This window comes from Canis aureus, chromosome 9 (assembly GCF_053574225.1).
Source record: "Canis aureus isolate CA01 chromosome 9, VMU_Caureus_v.1.0, whole genome shotgun sequence".
NCBI lineage: Eukaryota > Metazoa > Chordata > Mammalia > Carnivora > Canidae > Canis > Canis aureus.
Window position 1 is genome coordinate 34,948,646 of NC_135619.1, and position 25,764 is coordinate 34,974,409.

At 37.9% G+C, this 25,764-nt stretch overlaps 1 non-coding gene across 1 annotated transcript; it reads right to left on the reverse strand.

Annotated features, from left to right (window-relative positions):
- Positions 1–22,760: 22,760 nt before the first annotated feature.
- LOC144321396 (U7 small nuclear RNA) lies at positions 22,761–22,821 on the reverse strand. Its single transcript, XR_013387058.1, has one exon. It is a non-coding gene; the product is annotated as a U7 small nuclear RNA (small nuclear RNA).
- Between the last annotated feature and the right edge of the window lie 2,943 nt (positions 22,822–25,764).

The window sequence follows — 25,764 nt, forward strand, 5'->3', positions numbered from 1 at the left end:
CATTGTGTTTTATGTTATTCCCTCAGTTTTTAGTGCTGATTTAATATTGAAGTCTTTTGCTAAAAAATTTCTGTTTTCATCATTTTATTTTATTTTAGCCCATTCCCCTACTCCTCTCCCCTCCAGCAACCCTCAGTTTGTTCCCCTATAGTTAAAAGTCTCTTATGGCTTGCTTCTCTCTCTGTTTTTATCTTGTTTTATTTTTCCTTCCCTTCTCTTGTGTTCATTAGTTTGTTTCTTATTCTTATTTCTTAAGTTACACATATGAGTGCAGTCATATGTATTTGTCTTTCTCTGATTGACTTATTTCACTTAGGGTAATATCCTCTAGTTCCATCCATGTCATCGTAAATGGCAAGGTTTTGTTCTCTTTAATGGCTGAGTAATATTCCATTGTGTTTGTGTGTGTGTTTGTACACACACACACCACATCTTCTTTATCCATTCATTTGTCAATGGACATTTGGGCTCTTTAAATATTTTAGCTATTGTGGATGTTGCTGCTATAAACACTGGAGTGCATGTCCCCCTTTGAATAATTATTTTTGTATCCTTTGGATAGATATCTAGTAATACAATTGTTGGGTCATAAGGTAGTTCTGTTTTTAATTTTTTGAGGAACCTTATATCTTATCCAGAGTGAGTACACCAGTTTTCATTCCCACCAACATTGTAAGAGGGTTCCCCTTCCTTCACATCCTTGCCAACATGTGTTGTTTCCTAAGTGGTTAATTTTAGCCATCCTGATCAGTGTGAGGTGGTATCTCATTGTGGTTTTGATTTGTATTTCCCTGATGATGAGTGATGTTGAGTACTTTCTCATGTGTCTGTTAGCCATCTATATGTCTTTGGAGAAATGTCTGTTCATGTTTTCTGCCCATTTCTTGACTGAATTTTTTATTTTTGGGGTGTTGAGTTTGATAAGTTCTGTATAAATTTTGGATCTTCACTGGTTATCTGATACGTCATTTGCAAATATCTTCTTCTATTCCATAGATTGCCTTTTAGTTTTGTTGACTGTTTCCTTTACTGTACAAAACCTTTTTTTCTTGATGGTGTCCCAATAGTTCAGTTTTGCTTTTGTTTCCCTTGCCTCTGAAGATATGTCTAGCAGGAAGTTGCTATGGCCAACATCAAAGAAGTTGCTACCTGTGTTCTCCTCTATGATTTTGATGGGTTCCTGCCTCACATTTAGGTCTTTCATCCATTTTGAATTTTTTTTGCGTATAGTATAAGAAAGTGGTCCAGTTTCATTCTTCTGCATGTAGTTGTCTATTTTTCCCAACACCATTTGTTGAAGAGACTGTTTTCCATTGGATGGATATTCTTTCTTTTTCAAAGATTAGTTGACCACAGAGTTGAGGGTTCATTTCTGGGTTCTCTATTCTGTTCTATTGATCTGTGTTTATGTTTTTGTGTCAGTACCATACTGTCTTGATGATTACAGCTTTGTAATACAGCTTGAAGTCTGCAGTTGTGATGCCTCCAGCTTTAATTTTCTTTTTCAACATTCCTCTGGCTATTCTGGGTCTTTTCTGGTTCCATACAAATTTTAAAATTGTTTGTTTTAGCTCTGTGAAAAATGCTGATGTTATTTTGATAGGGATTGCACTGAATGTGTAGATAGCTTTGGGTAGTGTAGACATTTTAACAGTATTTGTTCTTCCAATCCATGAGCATGGAATGTTTTTCCATTTCTTTGTGTCTTCCTCTGTTTCTTTCATAAATGTTCTGTAGTTTTTGGGATACAGATCCTTTACCTCTTTGGTTAGGTTTATTCCTAGGTATGTTACAGTTTTTAGTGCAGTCATTAATAGGATCATTTCCTTGATTTCTCTTTCTGCTTCTTCACTCTTGGTGTATAGAACATGCAAGATTTCTATGCGTTGATTTTTATATCCTGTGACTTTTCTGAATTCTTGTATCAGTTCTAGAAGTTTTTTGGTGGAGTCTTTCAGGTTTTCTATATAGAGTGTCATATCATCTGAGAAGAGTGAAAGTTTGACTTCTTTGCCAATTTGGATGCCTTTTATTTCTTTTTGTTTGACTACTGAGTCTAGGACTTCCAGTGTTATGTGGAACAACAGTGGTGAGAGTAGACAACCCTGTGATGTTCCTGACCTAAAGGAAAAGAAGAGCCTGAACCCATAAGCTTGCTGAACTATCCCTGAGCCCCAGAGCCCATTTGGGCACTCAGCTTTATGATGAATCTGCGTCTTGGGCTCTAGACTTTCGTTTGTCCTTGCACCCATCCGCCTAGGTCTGTTCATAGTCACCCAGTTCCCAACCTCTTACCTGTGATGCCTCCCAAACCTGGGTGGTTCAAACAGACTAATCATTCAGTGCTCTTTCAAACTGATTCTTTAAGTTTTTGTTCAACATGTATTTTAAGGAGGGGCTGCATGGTGGAGAATAGAGAAGCAGGGTGGCTGATGATAGTGCTCAGATTCCCCTCTGGTGCCCTAAAAAATTCACCTGTGGCCAACTCTGTAACAAAAGACTCCAAAATTAGTGACTTTAAAACAAGAACCATTTATTATTTCTCATGAGTCAGTGGGTTAGCTGGACTCATTCACACATCTGTTCAGCTGGTGAGTCAGATGAAGACTGCCTGGTTTGGGATGGCCATGTTTGGGATAGATGAGATCTCCCCTGTGGGCTTATCACATGAACATACCCCACATGTCTCCCTGGCAGGTCGGTCCAGGCATGTTCTCAGGCTAGCCTATATATGTTCTCAGGACATTCACAGAGAAACAAGAGGACAAAGAAATGCTAAAATACTTTGTAAAGCCTCTATAAGTGTCAGGTTTGCTACTGTCCTGTCCCATTGGCCAAAGGAAGTCACACGGTTCAGCCCAGAATCACAGAATAGGTCCTATAGAGTTACAGGGAGGCCATTGATTGGGGCCATTAATACAGCCAATCTACCACAGACCCCAAACATGCATATTCCACACTGAAAAACCAAATCCCTACCCTACAATGATCAAGACCTACTAGTTCAGAAGCCAGTTTATTGTGAAAAGAAATTTATATGCTCTTGTTGCACATTCAGGAAACTAATAGGATTTCACGGTGGGTGACTGGGAGCCAGCTGAGAGAAGTAGAACTCAGGGTGAGGAAAGGGACCACTGGACACTTACCTCATTTGTGTGAGACCCTGGCTCCTCTAAATTAATAGAGCATTCTTGTTGAGTGATGATGAGAAATTGGTCATTATTATCATACTCATGCATTTGCATATAGATGGCAAAACTGATGTCTTTACTTTTGCTAGGACTTGAATTTGCAAGGGAAGGGCAGGGAATATAAAGATTTACATATTATGGCTTTATCCCCTAAGGAGAATGGCATCAGTTTCAGAGAGCCTGATAATGTCCTCAGTCAGAATTCAAGAGCCACTAAAATGCTGTAATGCAAACAATTTTTTATCAAAGGCTGCAGAAACCAATTTATACAATGTGCCTTTCTGACCCTCTCTACCTTTCTGACCACAGGAAATAAATGATAAATATTATTAAAATATTACACAATTCCAGAGGGAGTCCAGAACCTCTTCAACACTGCATTTATATCATGTTATAAAATTTCTCTTTAATTTGTTAGGAAAAGTTTTTTTTTAAATAATTTTTGGAATCTGCAAAGAAATGTCTTATTTAAAGTAAGTTTCTTATCTCATCTGAACTGGGACCTGCCTGTCAGCTAGGCATACCATATTAACTGAATCTCACATGCAATGCCAGGGGCAAGCAGGCTGTTGCTTAACAAGAATGCATAATAGCTAATTGCATTTTAGGCCATTGGTTCGTCACTGTGACAGTGCCAAGTAACATTTTCAAAAGCAAAGCAGTGAGGCCAATTCTGATTCACTGATGAGCCTGAATATCATAAAACAGCCTGCTCCCCAGGAGTATGATGTTCCCAAGAATTTTGGCTTGTACGGTAGTGTATCCTGTCCACTGTTAGACTTGACTGACATGTGTGTCTGGAATGTATTATGAATCCTTGTGGGTAATCCTTGATGTCAGTCATCAGTTGGCATAATCCTCAAATGCACTTGCTTAGTCTTTGCCCATATTCTGCATCAATAACCTATAGAGACAAAGCCTGCATAAGAGGAAGGCAGTGTTTAACCTCCCTAATTAACGGCTGTGGATGAAAGAACATCTCCAAGGTGCTCAGAAGGAAGAGATTCTAAGGAGATTTATGCATCTCTCTTTTAAGATGCTTTGCATGCTGTGTATAATTTGCAAGTACATAAGGAAGTGAATGCTCAGAATATATTCAGAGCTCATCTATTTATGTTTGTATTTATTAAGTTCTTTGTAAATCTCAATTTAGCAGATGTCTTCTGACTCAAAATAAAGCTCTTCACGAGGGAGTCAGTGTGGCTGTACAACAAAAGTCACATTATCATTTGAGTACAAATATTTGCAAAATAGAACAAACTGGAAAATTGAGGGGAAAAAAGTACCCATTGGAATTTGTGACTCATTAAGTTCTCATGTGCATGACATATTTTGAAAAACTTTGTTCAGTCCTTGGTTCAAAGGATTCTTTTCCTCCTCCCTTCTTGGCTTTTGGCACTAATAAAAACTTCATGGGAGTGTCTGTGTGTGTGTGTGTGTGTGTGTAAGCCACACTCTACTCTTTTCATACTAGAATATATTTCTAGAGGATGTTATAATGTGTGTATGTTGCATTTCATGTTCCAACATCCAGAAAAACACATAGAAAGGTCCCTAGTTCATCAGGAGACATTTTCTCTGAAGGGATCTTACCATAGCTTGTGCCCATAACAGCCTGTGCCCTGTCCATGGCCAAATCCTTGTCCCTTCATAATTTCCTATGTTTCTTTCTTGAGACATTTCTCTAGTCACCACTGCCTTCTTCTCTTCTGAATTTGCTTGTTCTGTCTTTGCCACTAAATGCCATTCCATTACTGCATGTATAATGTCAGGTTATCTCAGTTCTGGTTTTAGTTCAAGATGTTGACATTCAGATCTCTATCAGCTTCATGTTCTGTAACCTGTAAAGAGTGTTGTCTCAGCTCTGCATTTACCTGAGGCTTCAGAGGTCCTGGAGGTGAATTTAGGCAGAAAGTGACATCAAAATGGAAATTCATCACTCTCTAGGGCTCAACCTTACAAAGCTATTTGTGTTCACCCAAAATAAAACTCCCTTACTAATATGTTGTGGTGTTTCCACCAAGAAAAGGATTCAGATAGTTCTCAACTTGATTTATACTTTTGGCTTCTATTACCTCTAGAGCCAAGAATTCCGTAAGTTTACTACTCGCAGTGTAAAGTAATACGTACTTTACTTCTTCTAAGATGTCATTCTTCAAGCATTGGTTCTAGAATTCTGAGGCTCTGGACATTGATGATTCCATCATCATTTTTCTGGATTGATAAGTATATGTGGGTTTCCTTCAGTATTTACTTCCACCTTTGAGCTTCTGGATTTGAGAATCTTACTTATTATCATTATTTGACACTGTTCCTATTCATGGATGCAAAGATGACTGTGAAGGCTGATGCCTGGCCAACAATTCTTTCTGTAGGGTATTCAGAAAAGAGCTGCTTTTATTTGTAGCTACCATTAGTAGCAAATGCCTCTGTTTGAGGTTCAGTCTCCTTCAGTCTATCTTCTCTGCATAAGCCCCCCCATGTCTCATGTCCAAATTTCCTACCTAGTTAGGATCTTTTCCCTTTGTCCTAAATATTGGAATGTGGTCTAATACTGTATTTATCCTACTGAAGCATTTTTAAAAAGATTTTTAAAAATTTATTTATTAGAGAGAGAGAGAGTACACACAAACGGGGAATGGAAGAGGAACAGGGAACCCAACATGGGGCTCTAATCCCAAGACCCTGGGATCATGACTTGAGCCAAAGGCAGATGCTTAAGTTGCTGAGCCACCCAGCTGCCCCTGGAAGCATTATTTTAATGCACTGTCAACAGTTCTCTCCCCATGGGCACACTGATAGGGAGATTTACATCTTATGAATCTTCTGACTAGATATTTTAAGTAAGCAGTTGGATATTAAGTTCTGGGGCTCAAAAGGGAAATCACAGGTAAGTATAAGATTGCAATCATCAGCATTAGGTGGTATTGAGGCCACGGAATTGGATAAGATCTCCCAGGAAGAAAACATAGAGGGGAGAGGGAAATGTTGGTATAATTCAACTCACAATGACGTTTCAATTCTGCACAGCTGATATTCTGCTCATTTTTTGATTTATTTTTTCATGTTTTCTTATTTGTCCATGTCTTTGCATCTTCTGTTACCAAAGTTCTTAGTCATCTTCTGGTACCAAAGTTCTTAGTCATTCTCAAATTTTGATTTTTAAGTTTGGTGATTTCTTGGTAATTATGGTTAATTGAAAATGTCCAAAAAGTCTTTTCTTCCTCGGAGTCAGTTAATAACTTTGCCTTTCCAAGAGCCTCTCTGGTCCCTCCCATCACTGCTTCTTTTCTCACCTTGTTCAGAAGTCCTGAAGAGACTTGAACAAGAGTCACCAGTATCTAAGGATTAGCTGAAGTAATAAAGCCCTAGTAGGCAAATATTTCTCAGGACCATGGTCAGCAGCACACGTCCTGAGTTCCACTCTTTTCCCAAATTTTTAGTCCTTGCTATATCTGAGAGTCTCTATCTTCAGTTTCTGGTCTCAGTCATTGTTTCTACCTTCCAAGGGCAAAAAGATAATGTCTATGTAGATAAACCATGCTTTTCAAAGTTTTCTACCCTGCTCTTCTCCTACCATCATCTTTATCAAAAGTCCAGAGAAGGTTGAACATGAGTTACTCCTAATAGAGTAGATTGTCAAATTGAGAAGACTTTATTCAAGGGCACATATATGTAACCTCTATGATAACTTCAAGTTTTAGCCAAGAGAAAATAATTCTGTATCTCCCAGTATGCCTTCAGATTGCAGAAGAGAGAAATGGGCAGACTCTTAGAGAAGAATAGCCATTGAGAGAGCGCTAGGGAGAGGAAAAAAGCTTTTGGCATTTCATTCACCAAATTATTTACCAAGAAAGAACCATATGCCAATCACAAATGAAATGTGAAAAGAACACTAGAAAGAGTTAAGAAAATGAAGGAAGGAAAATGTGAGATCTGTAGCAGGTTCTGCAAAGAGATAGTTTTTTGTTTGTTTGTTTTTGCAAACAGATAGTTATTCCTAGCTTTACTTTGTTAGAGATGGAGCTTGATGTCAAGCTGAGATCCCTAAGAACATTTAAAATTTCTTGAGCATGAGCTATGTGGTGCTTCAGAGGGTGCATTCAGCAGCAGCTTCAGCTCTGAGGCCAGTGGGAGATGTCCAGCTGCTTTTAAGATTGTCCTAATGTGGAATAGTGTTTAAGCTTGGGTTTAGTGTTTGTGGTCAGAGAGATGCTGATTCTGCTAAGTGATTTATAATTGTGTGCATGCTGTCATTGGCATGCCTCTGGAGGCATTTTTGTGAGGTTACAGAAATTCTTAATGACTAAGATATTTGATAAGATTTACGAGTCAAAAGATTTGATTGTATGATAGCTTCTTGCTTGTTTCCTATACCCTAAGTTAGAGTATATTCTGGCCTATTTTCAGTACATTGCTAGTTTGTGTGTATGTAAATTTTTATAGTAAAATAAGAATGCCTATTTTCAACTTGATAGAAAAGGCTACCCAGGTCTCCAGCAAAAAGTAACTCTAAATTCACATAGTAAAAACAAATTCTTATCAGGGCTTAACTGTAGTTGAAGGGTGGTTAAAAGAAATCTCTGGAGTCAGCAGGATTACCCAACAAGCTTAAATTCATTCCCAGTATTAACTACCAAGATCTTATGGGATTTCATGGAATTGACTGGTTCATGTAGCCCTGGATCCTGGCACTGCACTTGCTCATGGTGGCTTATGTCGGTTCCTGCTTGCTGCACTCCTGCTAAACTGAGGATCTGCAACTTCCATTCTGTGGCTGTAGTTCAGCCCTATAATTGGACATAGCCAATGAGAGTCAGCTTTGGAATTCTATCACAATGAAATTCCACCCATAGGTGATGCCTGGATTTAATCTGCTAACTGAAGAAATAATCCTTTATTAATCTAAAGGCAATGGGTGCCCGGGAAGCTGTAGCCTTTTTTTCTAGTTATTCTGTGTGGAGGAACCTATGTCCCAGTTTCAAGTTTGTCCATCATAATGGTCTCAGCATACCTCACAGCCAAGCCAGCCCGAGATATACCACCAACATATTTAAAATAGTACATTCTTACTTGTAAGTCTTTCTGTATTGCTAATAGATTTCATTGGTAGGGTATGTTACAGACTAAACTATTGTCTCTTAAAGTTTCCATAGACAGTTTGATGTGAAGGGAAAAAAATTCCTGATAGTATTATATTATTCAGATAGAATCAGTTTACTGGCCAGTTTACTGATCCATTGAGTGAGGTAGAATAGACAGTGGGACAGATTTTATTGAATGTAGCTTCCTTCCTCACCCAATTAATTCCCTTTGGAGGGAGGCATAGTGAGCTTGTTGGGCTAACTGCCCTCATGATAGCACAGTGGCATGAGATAGAAAGAGTAGGGCCTCTCCAGGCTGGGTCTTACATATATAGAGTCTTTAATCTGAGGAGCCAGGTTATAGGTAACATATCCTAATTATTGCCCTGAAAGGATTAACTAGGTGTGTGTACTCATCTTTGCCTTCTCTCTTATCAGTGATCACCTGCCTCTTTCTCCACAACTCTGCTCCTTCCTTTGCCTCATTCCCTTCTGCATCACCAACTTCATCCTCTTGGCTGACAGTTTCCATCAACATGTAAATATTCTCTAAGATCTTCCATGTAGAAAACTTTCCTTTGACCCCACTATCTGCTCCCTTGAATAGTTGAACTTTTGGAATGCATTACCTTTACTCACTGTCTCTGTTTCTCTACTTCTTATCTGTAATTGAACTCTAGACAAGTTTATGTGCCAGCTCTCCACTAAAAATGGTTTCCTTTCACTAAAACTGATCTCCTTAAAGAGTATCAGTTTCTTCCGTGTTGCCAATTAGAGGGCTGTTCTCTGTCCTCATCTAATTTAGCCTTTGAACAGCATCAGCCACTCCAGTTGTTAGTTGGTTGACCATCCTCTCATCTACCAATACTTTCACCTCTTGTCTTCCAAAGCACTGGACTCTCTTGGTTTTCCTCCAACATCCCTGGCTATTCTTTCTCAGCCTCTTCTGCTGGTTACAATTTCCAAATGTTGGCACACTTTGGAGTTCAGTCCTGAGCTTTTATTTTTTTTTCTACTCACCTCTTTTTCCAAGATCTTAATATATTCCCTGGTTAAGTCTGACTTACACCTATGTCCTTTGTTCCATACATATCCAGTTATCTGATATTTTTTCCCCATTAGAATGTCTGACTTCTTAAACTTATTGTGTTCAAAATGGAGGAGTTTTTTCTATCTCACAAATCTAATATTGCTCTAGTATTAAAGCTCTTGGTAAATGACACCACCCTACTCTCAGTTTCTTAAGCCCAAAATATACAAGTTATGCTTGATGTTCCTCTTTGTTTCAGTTCTCCCCAGGTTAATCAGCAAATCTTGACTCCACATCCAGAATAGATTTAAAATATGTTGACTTCTTCCCATTTGCATTATTACTCCCTAGGTCTAATTCATCATTATTTCAACATATTGTTGAGTGAATCAATGATTGAATAAATGAATGAGTTATTGTCTTTGGAAATGATACTATTATAGAGCCTTTTCAACAGCAGTATGCTTTTACTCTGCTCAAAGATTTTTCTCCCACACCTGTCACTGATTTCCAAGGAAGAAAAAGCAAAGTATTAAGTGCCCAAGCATCACAGCTTGAAAGTACTATATTTAGAGAAAGTTGGCAAACACAAGCTCTCAATTCCAATTAAATTCTGGCATAGTAAAAGTACTAATGGAGACAGTGGGCTGTAGTTGATACCTGGACAGGGAGTTTCTGACCATTTGTATTATAGATGTCTATTAATAAACAGGCAGTTCTTAGAGAACAAGACATAGCAAATAAAATTTAGTAGATTGAGGAAGACTGACTTTTTTGGCTAACTTGGATTCAATCTCTTTTTATGAAGAATATTGATCATAAAATCCAATTTTATTTGGCAAGTCATATCATTAAGGAGTAGCCTTGTAAATATCTCTAGACAGCCAATCTTACTTATGATAAATTAGATTCCTGCTATAAAATTCTCTAAGGTAAACAGATATTGAGTAATGATTGTGATCTTCTTCTTCAATCTAGGCCAGTAAATACAACTCACTCAAGTGCACGTCCACATTATTATATTGTATCCAAATCTACACTTTGATTCTGGACACTCACAGCATTGTCATCGTAATACAGTTATCAAACCCAAAGAGATTTGATCAAAATGATGCTACCAGTTCTTCTGTTTTTAAAAAATATTTCTTAAATACAGTAAAATTCACTTTTTTGCATGTATTGTTCTGTGGATTTTTAACCCATCTAAAATGTGCACCCCCATAATCATAACATAGATGGTTGTACCACTCAAGAAAATTCTTTTTTTTAAAAAAATCTATTTATTTATTCAAGAGAGAGAGAGAGAGAAAAGCAGAGACACAGGCAGAGGGAGAAGCAGGCTCCATGCAGGGAGCCCGACGTGGGACTTGATCCCGGGACTCCAGGATCGTGCCCTGGGCTGAAGGCAGGTGCTAAACTGTTGAGCCACCTGGGCTGCCCACCCAAGAACATTCTGTTGTGTTACTTCCTTTTGGTCATATCCTTCCCTCACCCTAACCCCTGACAATCATTGATGCATTCTTCATCGTAATAGTTTTGTCTTTCTGAGAATGTCATATAAATGAAATTATACAGAACACAATCTTTTGACACTGGCTTCTTTCACTTAGCATAATGCCTTTGAGATTTATCCAGTTTGTTGCATGCCATCAGTGGTTTATTCCTTCTTATTGCTGAGTGTATACTATTGTATACATACACACTACTTTTTTACCAATTGCACTGGCTAAGTTTCCTGATGTTGAATAGAACTATTCCCTGGATAAATTCCACTTAGTTGTGGTATATTGTTCTTCTTATGTATCACTGGATTCAATTTACTGATATTTTGTTAAGAAATTTTGTGCCTATGTTCATGAGAAATATTGGTCTTTAATTTTCTTTTGTTCTCATTGTCTGGATTTGGTATCAGGGTAATAGCCTCTGGCCTCATAAAATGAGATGGGAAGTGGTCTCTGCTCTTCTATTTTCTGAAAGAGATTTATAGAATTTGCATGATTTCTTTTTTAAATATTTGGTATAATTCACAAGGGAAGACATCAGATTTCTTTTTGGTGTTTAAATATTAATCAATTTCTTAATCATTACAGGACTGTTCAAGTTTTCTATTTCATACTGAATGATTTTTGTTAATTTGTGTTTTGGGGGAAATTTGTCCACTCCATCTCAGTTTGGTGTGTCTGTGGTGATACCTTCTCCTTCATTCTTGATATTAGTAATTTGTGTCTTCTCACTTTTTTCCTCATGTCTTGCTAGAGGTTTATCAATTTTATTTATCTTTTCAAATAATCAGCTCTTTGTTTCACTGATTTTTCTCAGTTGTTTTTCTGTTTCAATTTTATGGATTACTGTTCTTTATTAGTCCTTCCTGTGGCCAGCTATTGGTTTCATTTTGCTATACTTTTCAAGTTACCTAAGATATGACCTTGGATTACCATTTGAAACCTTTCTTTTCTCCTAATATAAACTTTTAATGCTGTTAATTTCCATGTAGCACTGCTTTGGAGACATCCTACAGATTTTGATGTGTTTTCTTTTCACTTTTATTCAATTTAAATTTTTAAAAAATATTTCCTTGAGACTTCCTCTTTGAACCATGGATTGATTGTTTACAGATGTATTTAATTTGCAAGTGTTTGGAGGATTTTTCTATTATCCTTCTATCACCGATTTCTAGTTTAATCCTATTATGGTCAGAGAATTTACTTGCATGATTTCAATTCTTCTAAATTTGTTTAAGTTTACTTCTAAATAAATGGTAAATATTCAATGCGCACATGAAAAAAATGTGTATTTTGCTATCATTGTTTTCTAAATATCATTAGATTTACTGATGGTACTCAGTACACTATATTTTTACTGATTTTCTATCCACTAATTTTATCTATTACCTAGAGAGAAGTCGTGAAGTCTACAAACATAATTGTGGGTTTTTTTCTATTGCTTCTTTCAGCTTTGTCAGTTTCTGCTTCTAGTATTTTGAAGTTCTGTTGCTAATTGCACATACATAAGAAATGTATGTCTTCTTGGTGAACTGACCCTTTTTATCACTATATAATGTCCCTCCATATCTCTGATAATTTTTTTAAGTTACTTTGTATGATATTAATATGGTTACTTCATAACTTTCTTCCACTAGTGTTTACATGATATAACTTTTTTTTATCCTTTTACTTTTAACCTACTTAATTACTGTGTTTGAAGTGAGATTCTTATACACAGTATACAGCCAGGTGGTTTTGTTTTTTCTTCTAACAATCTTCATCTTTATTTTATTTTATTATTTTTTTTCAATCTTCATCTTTTAATTGGTGTGTTGAGATCATTTAAAGTTAATGTAATTATTGAAATGTTTGGATATAGGTCAGCTATTTTATGATTTGTTTTTTGTTTGTTCTCCATGTCTTTTGTTCCTTTGTTTCTCCTTTACTGTTTCTTCTGAGTTATTTGAATATCTTTAGTACTGCATTTAATTCTATTTTTGTTTTTGAAGGTGGTGATCTTTGTGCCATTGTTTTTGAAATCTTGTCACAGGAAATACTGTACTGATGTTCAAAGAGTTTCCATTCCTTTTACTTGAACAATAATATCAACAATACCAATAATAGTAGGTGTGATTTAGTGAGCACTTAATATGTGCCCTTTTCATACCCAATCTATAATCTTTATAACAATGTGCCATGGTTAAGTAATTTTTTTCATTTTATAGCTGAATCAAATTGAGAATTACAGGGGCTTAAATGTCTCAAAGTGACCTTGATGGTAAGGAAGGGAGTCAGTAGGCCAGTCCCCATCTAACTGCAATGGCTGTATTCTTTCCATTGCAACTTTCACAGATCTGGCATACATGACTTCAGGATACAGGATTTTGCTATTTATCCAGCCAATGAAACTTCGTAATTATTAAAATGATCAATGTAAAACACATTTTGTATTGTGGCAGATAATCCATTCTCCATCAGCTTCATGCCTTTTGTGCCGCTTGTGGGAAAGCCTCCCCTCCCCCGACAAGTGACTAGGAAATTCATGGATCACAAAACTTTAGTTGAGGTTTTCTGACAGTCTGTCCCCAGCTGTAAGTAATACCACACTATATTTTGGATCTACTACATATAGTTTAGTTATACTCTTATCATTCTCCCTTTCTTTTGCTCCAAATGTTGTATCCCAGTGTCTTCTGAACCTTATAAGAGCCTTATTAAGAGAGAACAGCTGAAATGCTACAGTGAGAAGAGTGAGAAGAGTTCGCGCTTCTATCAAGGTAGGAAGACAGGGAAAAAGAAATATAGAAACAAAAGGCATCCAAGGGGGAGGGGCCCCACGAGGAGCCGCGCTAAGGACGGGGTGAGTGTCCCCAGGACAGGAGAGCCCCGTCCCGGAGAAGCAAGAGCTTCACAAATCTTCGCGGGCGGAAAGGCCTCTCAGGGAGTTGGAGCAGGACCCCAGGAGGGTGGGGATGCCTTCGGGCTCCCTGGGACAGTAACAGCACCTGCGCCCCGGGGAGAGTGCGCCGAGCTCCCTAAGGGCTGCAGCGCGCACGGCGGGACCCAGAGCAGCTCGGAGGGGCTCGGGCGGTGGCTCCACAGAGGGGGATGTGCGGCTCCGGGACCAGCTCGGGGGCGGGGAGGGGGCTCGGGCAGCGGCTCCACGGAGGGCGCTGCGCGGCCAGGAGCGCGAATCCAACAGCGCAGGCCCGGGAACACAGGGTGCTGGGACACAGCCCAGGCCCGGCCTCCCCCCGGGACAGGCAGAGGCCCGGAGGGCTAGGACCGCTAGGACGCTCCTGCCCTGAGCTGAGCAGATCAGCGGCCCCACCCCGGAGCATCCAGGCTCTGCAGACTGAGAGCTCTGGAGCTACTGCGGGAGCTGACTCCAGGTCTCCAGAGCTGGCCCCGCCACTGGGGTTGTTCCTCCTGGGGCCTCACGGGGTTAACAACCCCCACTGAGCCCTGCACCAGGCAGGGGGCAGAGCAGCTCCCCCAAGTGCTAACACTTGAAAATCAGCACAACAGGCCCCTCCCCCAGAAGACCAGCTAGACGGACAAGTTCCAAGGGAAGTCAAGGGACTTAAAGTATACAGAATCAGAAGATACTCCCCTGTGTTTTTTTTTTTTCTTTTGTTTTTTGTTTGTTTGGTTTTTTTTTTTTTTTTTTTTTTGCTCTTTGATTTGTTTGCTTCCCCCACCCCTTTTTTTCCTTTCTTTCTTTTTCTTTTTTTCTTCTCTTTTTTCCTTTTTTTCTTCCTTTTTTTTCTTTTTCTCTTTTCTTTCCTTTTTTTCTCTCTTTTTCTCCTTTCCCCAATACAACTTGTTTTTGGCCACTCTGCACTGAGCAAAATGACTAGAAGGAAAACCTCACCTCAAAAGAAAGAATCAGAAACAGTCTTCTCTCCCACAGAGTTACAAAATCTGGATTACAATTCAATGTCAGAAAGCCAATTCAGAAGCACTATTATACAGCTACTGGTGGCTCTAGATAAAAGCATAAAGGACTCAAGAGACTTCATGACTGCAGAATTTAGATCCAATCAGGCAGAAATTAAAAATCAATTGAATGAGATGCAATCCAAACTAGAAGTCCTAACGACGAGGGTTAGCGAGGTGGAAGAACGAGTGAGTGACATAGAAGACAAGTTGATGGCAAAGAGGGAAACTGAGGAAAAAAGAGACAGACAATTAAAAGACCATGAAGATAGATTAAGGGAAATAAACGACAGCCTGAGGAAGAAAAACCTACGTTTAATTGGGGTTCCCGAGGGCGCCGAAAGGGACAGAGGGCCAGAATACATATTTGAACAAATCATAGCTGAAAACTTTCCTAATCTGGGAAGGGAAACAGGCATTCAGATCCAGGAAATAGAGAAATACCCCCCTAAAATCAATAAAAACCGTTCAACACCTTGACATTTAATAGTTAAACTTGCAAATTCCAAAGATAAAGAGAAGATCCTTAAAGCAGCAAGAGACAAGAAATCCCTGACTTTTATGGGGAGAAGTATTAGGGTAACAGCAGACCTCTCCACAGAGGTCTCCACCTGGCAGGCCAGAAAGGGCTGGCAGAATATATTCAGGGTCCTAACTGAGAAGAACATGCAACCAAGAATACTTTATCCAGCAAGGCTCTCATTCAAAATGAAAGGAGAGATAAAGAGCTTCCAAGACAGGCAGGAACTGAAAGAATATGTGACCTCCAAACCAGCTCTGCAAGAAATTTTAAGGGGGACTCTTAAAATTCCCCTTTAAGAAGAAGTTCAGTGGAACAATCCACAAGAACAAGGACTGAATAGATGTCATGATGACACTAAACTCATATCTGTCAATAGTAACTCTGAATGTGAATAATGACCCCATCAAAAGGCGCAAGGTTTCAGACTGGATAAAAAAGCAGGACCCATCTATTTGCTGTCTACAAGAGACTCATTTTAGACAGAAGGACACCTACAGCCTGAAAATAGAAGGTTGGAGAACCATTTACCATTCAAATGGTCCTCAAAAGAAAGCAGGGGTAGCCATCCTTATATCAGATAAACTAAAATTTACCCCAAACACTGTACTAAGAGATGAAGAGGGACACTATATCATACTTAAAGGATCTATCCAACAAGAGGACTTAACAATCCTCAATATATATGCCCCGAATGTGGGAACTGCCAAATATTTAAATCAATTAATAACCAAAGTGAAGAAATACTTAGATAATAATACACTTATACTTGGTGACTTCAATCTAGTTCTTTCTATACTCGATAGGTCTTCTAAGCACAACATCTCCAAAGAAACGAGAGCTTTAAATGATACACTGGACCAGATGGATTTCACAGATATCTACAGAACTTTACATCCAAACTCAACTGAATACACATTCTTCTCAAGTGCACATGGAACTTTCTCCAGAATAGACCACATACTGGGTCACAAATCGGGTCTGAACCGATACCAAAAGATTGGGATTGTCCCCTGCATATTCTCAGACCATAATGCCTTGAAATTAGAACTAAATCACAAGAAGAAGTTTGGAAGGACCTCAAACACCTGGAGGTTAAGGACCATCCTGCTAAAAGATGAAGGAGTCAACCAGAAAATTAAGGAAGAATTAAAAAGATTCATGGAAACTAATGAGAATGAAGATACAACCGTTCAAAATCTTTGGGATGCAGCAAAAGCAGTCCTAAGGGGGAAATACATCGCAATACAAGCATCCATTCAAAAACTGGAAAGAACTCAAATACAGAAGCTAACCTTACACATAAAGGAGCTAGAGAAAAAACAGCAAATAGATCCTACACCCAGCAGAAGAAGAGAGTTAATAAAGATTCGAGCAGAACTCAACGAAATCGAGACCAGAAGAACTGTGGAACAGATAAACAGAACCAGGAGTTGGTTCTTTGAAAGAATTAATAAGATAGATAAACCATTAGCCAGCCTTATTAAAAAGAAGAGAGAGAAGACTCAAATTAATAAAATCATGAATGAGAAAGGAGAGATCACTACCAACACCAAGGAAATACAAACGATTTTAAAAACATATTATGAACAGCTATACGCCAATAAATTAGGCAATCTGGAAGAAATGGACGCATTCCTGGAAAGCCACAAACTACCAAAACTGGAACAGGAAGAAATAGAAAACCTGAACAGGCCAATAACCAAGGAGGAAATTGAAGCAGTCATCAAAAACTTCCCAAGACACAAGAGTCTAGGGCCAGATGGCTTCCCAGGGGAATTCTATCAAACGTTTAAAGAAGAAACCATACCTATTCTCCTAAAGCTGTTTGGAAAGATAGAAAGAGATGGAGTACTTCCAAATTCATTCTATGAGGCCAGCATCACCTTAATTCCAAAACCAGACAAAGGCCCCACCAAAAAAGAGAATTACAGACCAATATCCCTGATGAACATGGATGCAAAAATTCTCAACAAGATACTAGCCAATAGGATCCAACAATACATTAAGAAAATTATTCACCATGACCAAGTAGGATTTATCCCCGGGACACAAGGCTGGTACAACACTCGTAAAACAATCAGTGTGATTCATCATATCAGCAAGAGAAAAACCAAGAACCATATGATCCTCTCATTGGATGCAGAGAAAGCATTTGACAAAATACAGCATCCATTCCTCATCAAAACTCTTCAGAGTGTAGGGATAGAGGGAACATTCCCCGACATCTTAAAAGCCATCTACGAAAAGCCCACAGCAAATATCATTCTCAATGGGGAAGCACTGGGAGCCTTTCCCCTAAGATCAGGAACAAGACAGGGATGTGCACTCTCACCACTGCTATTCAACGTAGTACTGGAAGTCCTAGCCTCAGCAATCAGACAACAAAAAGACATTAAAGGCATTCAAATTGGCAAAGAAGAAGTCAAACTCTCCCTCTTCGCCGATGACATGATACTCTACATAGAAAACCCAAAAGCCTCCACCCCAAGATTGCTAGAACTCATACAGCAATTTGGTAGCATGGCAGGATACAAAATCAATGCCCAGAAATCAGTGGCATTTCTATACACTAACCATGAGACTGAAGAAAGAGAAATTAAGGAGTCAATCCCATTTACAATTGCACCCAAAAGCATAAGATACCTAGGAATAAACCTCACCAAAGAGGTAAGGGATCTATACCCTAAAAACTACAGAACACTTCTGAAAGAAATTGAGGAAGACACAAAGAGATGGAAAAATATTCCATGCTCATGGATTGGCAGAATTAATATTGCGAAAATGTCAATGTTACCCAGGGCAATTTACACGTTTAATGCAATCCCTATCAAAATACCATGGACTTTCTTCAGAGAGTTAGAACAAATTATTTTAAGATTTGTGTGGAATCAGAAAAGACCCCGAATAGCCAGGGGAATTTTAAAAAAGAAAACCATATCTGGGGGCATCACAATGCCAGATTTCAGGTTGTACTACAAAGCTGTGGTCATCAAGCCAGTGTGGTACTGGCACAAAAACAGACACATAGATCAATGGAACAGAATAGAGAACCCAGAAGTGAACCCTGAACTTTATGGTCAACTAATATTCGATAAAGGAGGAAAGACTATCCATTGGAAGAAAGACAGTCTCTTCAATAAATGGTGCTGGGAAAATTGGACATCCACATGCAGAAGAATGAAACTAGACCACTCTCTTGCACCATACACAAAGATAAACTCAAAATGGATGAAAGATCTAAATGTGAGACAAGATTCCATCAAAATCCTAGAGAAGAACACAGGCAACACCCTTTTTGAACTCGGCCACAGTAACTTCTTGCAAGATACATCCACGAAGGCAAAAGAAACAAAAGCAAAAATGAGCTATCGGGACTTCATCAAGATAAGAAGCTTTTGCACAGCAAAGGATACAGTCAACAAAACTCAAAGACAACCTACAGAATGGGAGAAGATATTTGCAAATGACATATCAGATAAAGGGCTAGTTTCCAAGATCTATAAAGAACTTATTAAACTCAACACCAAAGAAACAAACAATCCAATCATGAAACGGGCAAAAGACATCAACAGAAATCTCACAGAGGAAGACATAGACATGGCCAACATGCACATGAAAAAATGCTCCGCATCACTTGCCATCAGGGAAATACAAATCAAAACCACAATGAGATACCACCTCACACCAGTGAGAATGGGGAAGATTAACAAGGCAGGAAACCACAAATGTTGGAGAGGATGCAGAGAAAAGGGAACCCTCTTACACTGTTGGTGGGAATGTGAACTGGTGCAGCCACTCTGGAAAACTTTGTGGAGGTTCCTCAAAGAGTTAAAAATAGACCTGCCCTACAACCCAGCAATTGCACTGTTGGGGATTTACCCCAAAGATGCAGATGCACCTGCACCCTGATGTTTATAGCAGCAATGTCCAAAATAGCTAAACTGTGGAAAGAGCCTCGGTGTCCATCGAAAGATGAATGGATAAAGAAGACGTGGTTTATGTATACAATGGAATATTACTCAGCCATTAGAAACGGCAAATACCCACCATTTGCTTCAAGGTGGATGGAACTGGAGGGTATTATGCTGAGTGAAGTAAGTCAATCGGAGAAGGACAAACGTTATATGTTCTCATTCATTTGGGGAATATAAATAATAGTGAAAGGGAATATAAGGGAAGGGAGAAGAAATGTGTGGGAAATATCAGAAAGGGAGACAGAACATAAAGACTCCTAACTCTGGGAAACGAACTAGGGGTGGTGGATGGGGAGGAGGGTGGGGGGTGGGGGTGAATGGGTGACGGGCACTGAGGGGGGCACTTGACGGGATGAGCACTGGGTGTTATTCTGTATGTTGGTAAATTGAACACCAATAAAAAATAAATTTATTAAAAAAAAAGAGCAGATGCTATATATTTGCTTTTGCTGTTAAGTCCTAGGACCCTGCCAGTGGATGTTTTATAGCGTCTGCTATATTTATCAAGTAAATAGTATTACTAAGAATCATCCACTTTGCTATTTATGCTGGGTATTTAAACTCCAAGAGATGCTCTAACTACATACCCTATAAGTTCTGCATTTTCTAAGAACTCTGGGTTAGGTAGTAGAGATGGTCCATTAAGCCACTTAGATATTGTGCATCAATTTTATTTTGCTGGTGATAATCAGGAGATGGTCCATTTATCAGGAAGCATACATTTTGATGTGATTATCTGAATGTGTTCTACCCTATTTAAGAATAGTGTTTTAGATGTTAATAAAGGTAAAGGAAACAAGCATTTGTTGAGTGTGTACTACATAGTTACTTTAGTATATTATCTTCAGTAATCCTCTCAGTCTGAAATGTAGGTATATATGTATATCTCATTTCACAGATACGTGATTGTCACAGAGATTAAATAATTTATGTAAGGCCATATAAGGATAGAATTGGGGAACTGACATACAGTTTAAACTATATGACTTCAAATTCCATAAACACTTTAGTAGAGCAAAGTATCTGCTTTACCATTTTTCCTTCATGCTGATTGTTGGTAACCATATATCTCTAGAAAAGTTCTGCCTTTTCCATTATTTTAGATCTGACTCATTTTTATGTCTATTCTGTAAGAGTAATAACCAACAAAACCAAAATACTGTAATGATTAATAGCACAGACTTTAGAGTCAGGCTGCTGGTTCAGACTCTAGCTTTGCTATTTATTAACTGTATAATTTGAAGAAATTATTTAATTTCATTGTACCTCAGTTTCCTTCTTCAATGATAATAGTACATACCTCAGAGGCTTATTATGAGGACTAAATGAGTTAATATTTGGAAAGATCTTAGAAAAGTGCCTGATACATTCTAAATACTACACACGTTTGCCAAATAAGTAACATTTATTTGTCATTTATTGTGTATTCAATACTTTGCTAAGCACTCTAGATATAATATCAAATATATGGAAGGTACTATTATTGTCTCAATTTTATGAATGAGGATGCCGAGGCTTAGAAAGGATAACAGCTAGTCTGAGACCATACCAGTGGTAAGTTCATTATGGAAAACCAAAAAGAATATAGGAGAGGAAAATAAAACTCACCCATTCTCACTCATTCTGTCACTTAAGGAGTATTGTGGTTACATTTGGAGTATTTTCCTTATTATATTCATATCACTATAGATTATTGAAGTCAGATTGAATATAATATTTCATTTTTTTGTTCCTTAACATTATATTATTTTCATCTTAACATATCATTGATGGTTTTTTGTTGTTAACATTTTAATGGTTGTAGAATATTCTATCATTTGGATATGATATTTTATTTAATCCCTCATAGATGTTGGACATAAAATTATTTCAGACTTTTGTGCTAATAAATAATGTTACAATGAATATCTTTGCATTTTGTTTTTTTTGGGGGGTATATATTTCTGGGCATAGAATTACTGTGTCAAATGATCAGATATTTTTAAAGTCTCTTAAATGTACAAATCAGCTAATATTTTCAAAGGAGCTTTCAAAAAACTATGAGCAAAAATACAGATAAAATATAAAAATAGGACAGTCAAGTTACCCAGATAGTTTTTTTAATTAAATTTTTTATTTTGAGGTGATTACAGATTAACCTGTTAAGAAATAACATAGAGGATCCTGTGTATCCTTTACTCCATTTCTCCCAATATTAACATCTTACAAAACTGCACTACATTGTCACAACCAGGATATCTAATTGATAAAGTCAAAGTAAATAATATTTCTGTCACCACGGTGATCCCTCATATTGTCCTTTCATAGTCATACTGCCTCCTCCTAACTCCCATCCCTGACTCGGCCATTACTGACCTGTTCTCCAAATCTGTAGTTTTGTTATTTCAAGAATGTTGTGTGAAGAAAATCATACAAATGCTTGACTTTTTTTGCACTATTTTCATGCAGCATAATTCCCTGGAGATTCAGCTAAAGCTGTGTGTGCCAGTAGTTTATCCTTTTATTGTAGAGTACTGTTCTGTGGTATAGATGTACCACAGTTTGTTTAACCATTCACCCATTGAAAGACATCTGGATTGTTCCCTGTTTTTGGCTATTACAAATAAAGCTATTATAAAATTTGTGTATAGCTTTTGATATAAACATAAGTTTTTATTCTCTGAGGAAAATGCAGATGGTGTGCATTTTGCTAGGTTATATATGGTAGTTGCATGTTTAGTTTCATATAAAACTGCCAAATTGTTTTCAGAGTGGCTGTTTTATTTTTCATTGTCAGAAGTAATCTATGGATGATGTAGGTTTTTGCATCCTTGACAATATTTGGCCCTGTTAATGTTTTACATTTTAGCCATTCTGAAAGGTGTGTAGTGATATCTCATTGTGGTTTGAATTTGCATTGCCTTAATGGTTAATGTTGTTGAACATCTTTTCATGTGCTTATTTGCCATCTGTATACTCTCTTTGTCAACATTTCGTTCATATCTTTTGCTGATTTCTTAATTAGATTGTCTTTTAATGTTGAGTTTTTACATATTCTAGATTCTGGTCCTTTGTTGGATATGTGCTTTGCAAGTATTTTCTCCTAGTCTGTGGCTTATCTTTTAATCTTCTTAAGAGAGTCTTTTATAGAGCAAAAATTTTTTATTTTTTAAATTTTAAACTCTGATCTTTAAGATTTATTTATTAGAGAGAGAGTGTGTGAGAACATGTGCATGAGTCAGGGGAAGGGTAGAGGGGAAAATCTTCCAAGCAGACTCCCCGCTGAGCAGGGAGCCTGATGTGGGTCTGTCCTATGACCCATGAGATCATAATCTGAGCCAGAACCTAGAGTCAGACACTTAACAAACTGAGCTACCCAGGCACCTGGAGCAAAATTTTTATTTTTGGTGACATCTAATTTATCAGTTTTTTTCTTGCATGGATTATGCTTTTGTTGTCAAGTATAAGAATCCTGCTTGGCCCTAGATCCCAAAGATTTTCTTCTATTTTTTTCTAAAAGTTTTATTGGTTATCCCCCCACCCCCACCCCAAACCCTAGGGTCTTTTGGTAATGACTGGAAACTTGCTGGACAAATTCTAAAAGAACTGTGATACTTAATTTTACATTTTATATTTAAATTTGTGATTCAGTTAGAGAGGGTGACAAAACATATGAGACTCCTAACTCTGGGAAATGAAAAAAATGGTAGTGGAAGGGGAGGTGGGCGGGAGAATGGGGGTAACTGGGTGATGGGCACTGAGGAGGGCACTTGATGGGATGAGCATGGGTGTTATACTATATGTTGGCAAATCAAACTTCAATAAAAAAATAAAGTTGAAAAAAATAAATTTGTGATTCATTTTGAGTTAATTTTTGTTTAAGATAAAAGGTTTAAATCAATGTTCTGTTTTTCATTGTTTTGTTTTGTGGCTATGGAGTGGGAGTGATTTCTCCCACTTAATTCTTTTTCAAAATTGTTTTAGCTATTCAAGTTTCTTTACCTTTCATATAAATTTTGGAATAGTGCTGTCTATATTTACAGAATATCTTGCTGAGGATTTTTAATAGGGATTACATAAAACAATGTCAGTTTGGGGGAGAATTAACATCTTTATTATTTTGAGTCTTTAAAAATTTTAATTTCTGTATAGTTAACATACAGTGTTATATTAGTTTCAGGTGTACAATATTGTGATTCAACAATTCTATACATTACTTAGTGTTCATCATAGTGTACTCTTAATCCTCTTAACATTTCTTGTAGGGTAGTTTAGTGATCATGAGTTCCTTTAACTTTTGTTTGCCTAGGAAACTATTTTTCCTTCTATTCTGAATGATAGCCTTGCTAGATATCCTGGGTTGCATGTTTTTTTTTCTTTCAGCATTTTGAATACATCATGTCACTCTCTGCTGGCCTGTACAGTTTCTGCTAAAAAATCAGCTGATAGCCATGTGGGGTTTTCCTTGCATGTAACTGTTTTCTCTTGCTGTTTTTAAAAATCTCTATCACTACTTTTTGCCTTTTTAATTACTATGTGTCTTGGTGTGGACCTCCTTGAGTTAATGATGTTGTTAGAGTTTCTCATGCCTCTTGGATTTGGATTTCTGTTTCCTTCCCCAGATTTGGGAAGTTTCCAGCTATTATTGCCTCAAAATTTCTACTCCCTTTTCTCTCTTCTTTTGGGGATCCCTATAATGCAAATGTTATTATACATGGTGGTATCATCACCGATTTTCCTAAGTCTATTTTCATTTATTATTATTGTTTTTTCTCTTTCCTGTTCAGCTTGATTGTTTTCTATTACTCTGTCTTCCATGTCACTGATCCATTCTTCGACTTCCTTTAGTCTACTATTTATTCCATCTAGTATATTTTTATTATTTTATTTTATTTTATTGTTGAGAAAGAGAGCATGTCCAGAGAGCGTGTAAGCATGGGCGTGGAGAGGGGCAGAGAGAATCTTAAGCAGACTCCACACCCAAACCCCTACCGCAGGGCTGGAGGAAGCAAGTCTATAGGAGAGCATGGGGAAGGGCATGCTGTTAGCAAGCATGTAGATGGCGAGTGTTGGTTTTAGCTTGGTTTCCATAGGTGTCCATGTGTTTAGGCTGGGGGATGGAAGAAGGAAATGGTCCCTGCCAGCTCCCTTCTTCCTGGAGAAATCTAAAGATTCCTGCTCTTCCAGCATGTATTCTGAGATTAGTAAATAATTTTCCCTCCAGTATACCCCAGGTGTTTTTCAAAAATTGCTGCTTCTATGCTGTAACTCTGTGGGGCTTTGTTGTGGTGGCTCTTTAAGGGTAGCGACTCAGTTTCCTATTGCCCTCCAGGCTCTCCCAGATCCCCAGCCTGCTGATTTTTAATGTTCTAGATGTTGAGATCCACTGGTTGTAAAATCTCAGGAAATTAGCCTCTGTGGTTTTCAAAGCCAAATGTTATGGAGATTTGTCTTCCCCATGCAAGATCCCTGAGCCTGGGGTGTTTGGTGTGAGGGTCTGTTTCTTTCCCCTCTCCATGCCTGCTGGATCCCTCCCTCCTCTGGATAGTCCCTCAGGTCTATTTAACTCCCAATTGTGTCTCTTCTCTTCCAGCCCTCTTCAATATGTCCTCTTCTCCACATTTAGCTGTGGAGAGTCTGCCAGTTGTCAGGTCATTTTCTGGGTTATTTATGCTGATGTAGGTGTTATTTGTACTCATGGAACAAGATGAGCTTAGTATCTTCCCTGGAAGCCCCTATATTGATTCTTTCAATCCATGAACATGGTATCTCTCTCTTCTATTAGGTCCTCTTTGATTTTTTTAATCAGCATTTTTTAATTTTCAGCATACAGATTCTATATATGTTTGTTAAGTTTACATCTAAGTGTTCATTTTCTTTGGCATGATTGTTTAGGGTACTGTGGTTTTTTTTTTTTTTAAAGATTTGTATTTATTCATGAAAGACACACAGAGAGAGGCAGAGACATAGGCAGAGGGAGAAGCAGGCTCCCTGCAGGGAATCTGATGTGGGACTCAATCCCAGGACCAGAACCCTGGCATCATGACCTGAGCCAGAGGCAGATGTTTAACCACTGAGCCACCTGGGTGCCCTGGTATTGTGTTTTTAATTTCATTTTCCATATGTCATCATCAGTATATAGAAATGTGATCATTTTTTAATACTGATCTTGTATCCTACAGTTTTGCTGAGTTCACTTGTTCTAGGAAGGTCTTCTGTTTTGTTCTTGTTTTTATAAATTTCTTGGGATTTTCTACATAGATAATTGTGCTACCTGCAAATAGAGATACTTTTATTTTCTTCCTTTCAATTTATATAATTGTTTTTTTTTGTTTCTTTTTCTTATTGTAACATAAAACTTCCAGTACTGTGTTAAGCAAGGGTTGTGAAAGTCCCGTGTTGAACAAGACAGAACCAACCTTGTCTTTTTTCTGATCTTGGGGGGAAAGCATTACACATTTTTTCATTAGGTATAGTATTACTTGTAAGGTTGTTTTTTTTTTTTTAAGATATTCTTTATCCAGTGAAAGAATCTCCCCTTTATTCCTAGTTTGCTGAGG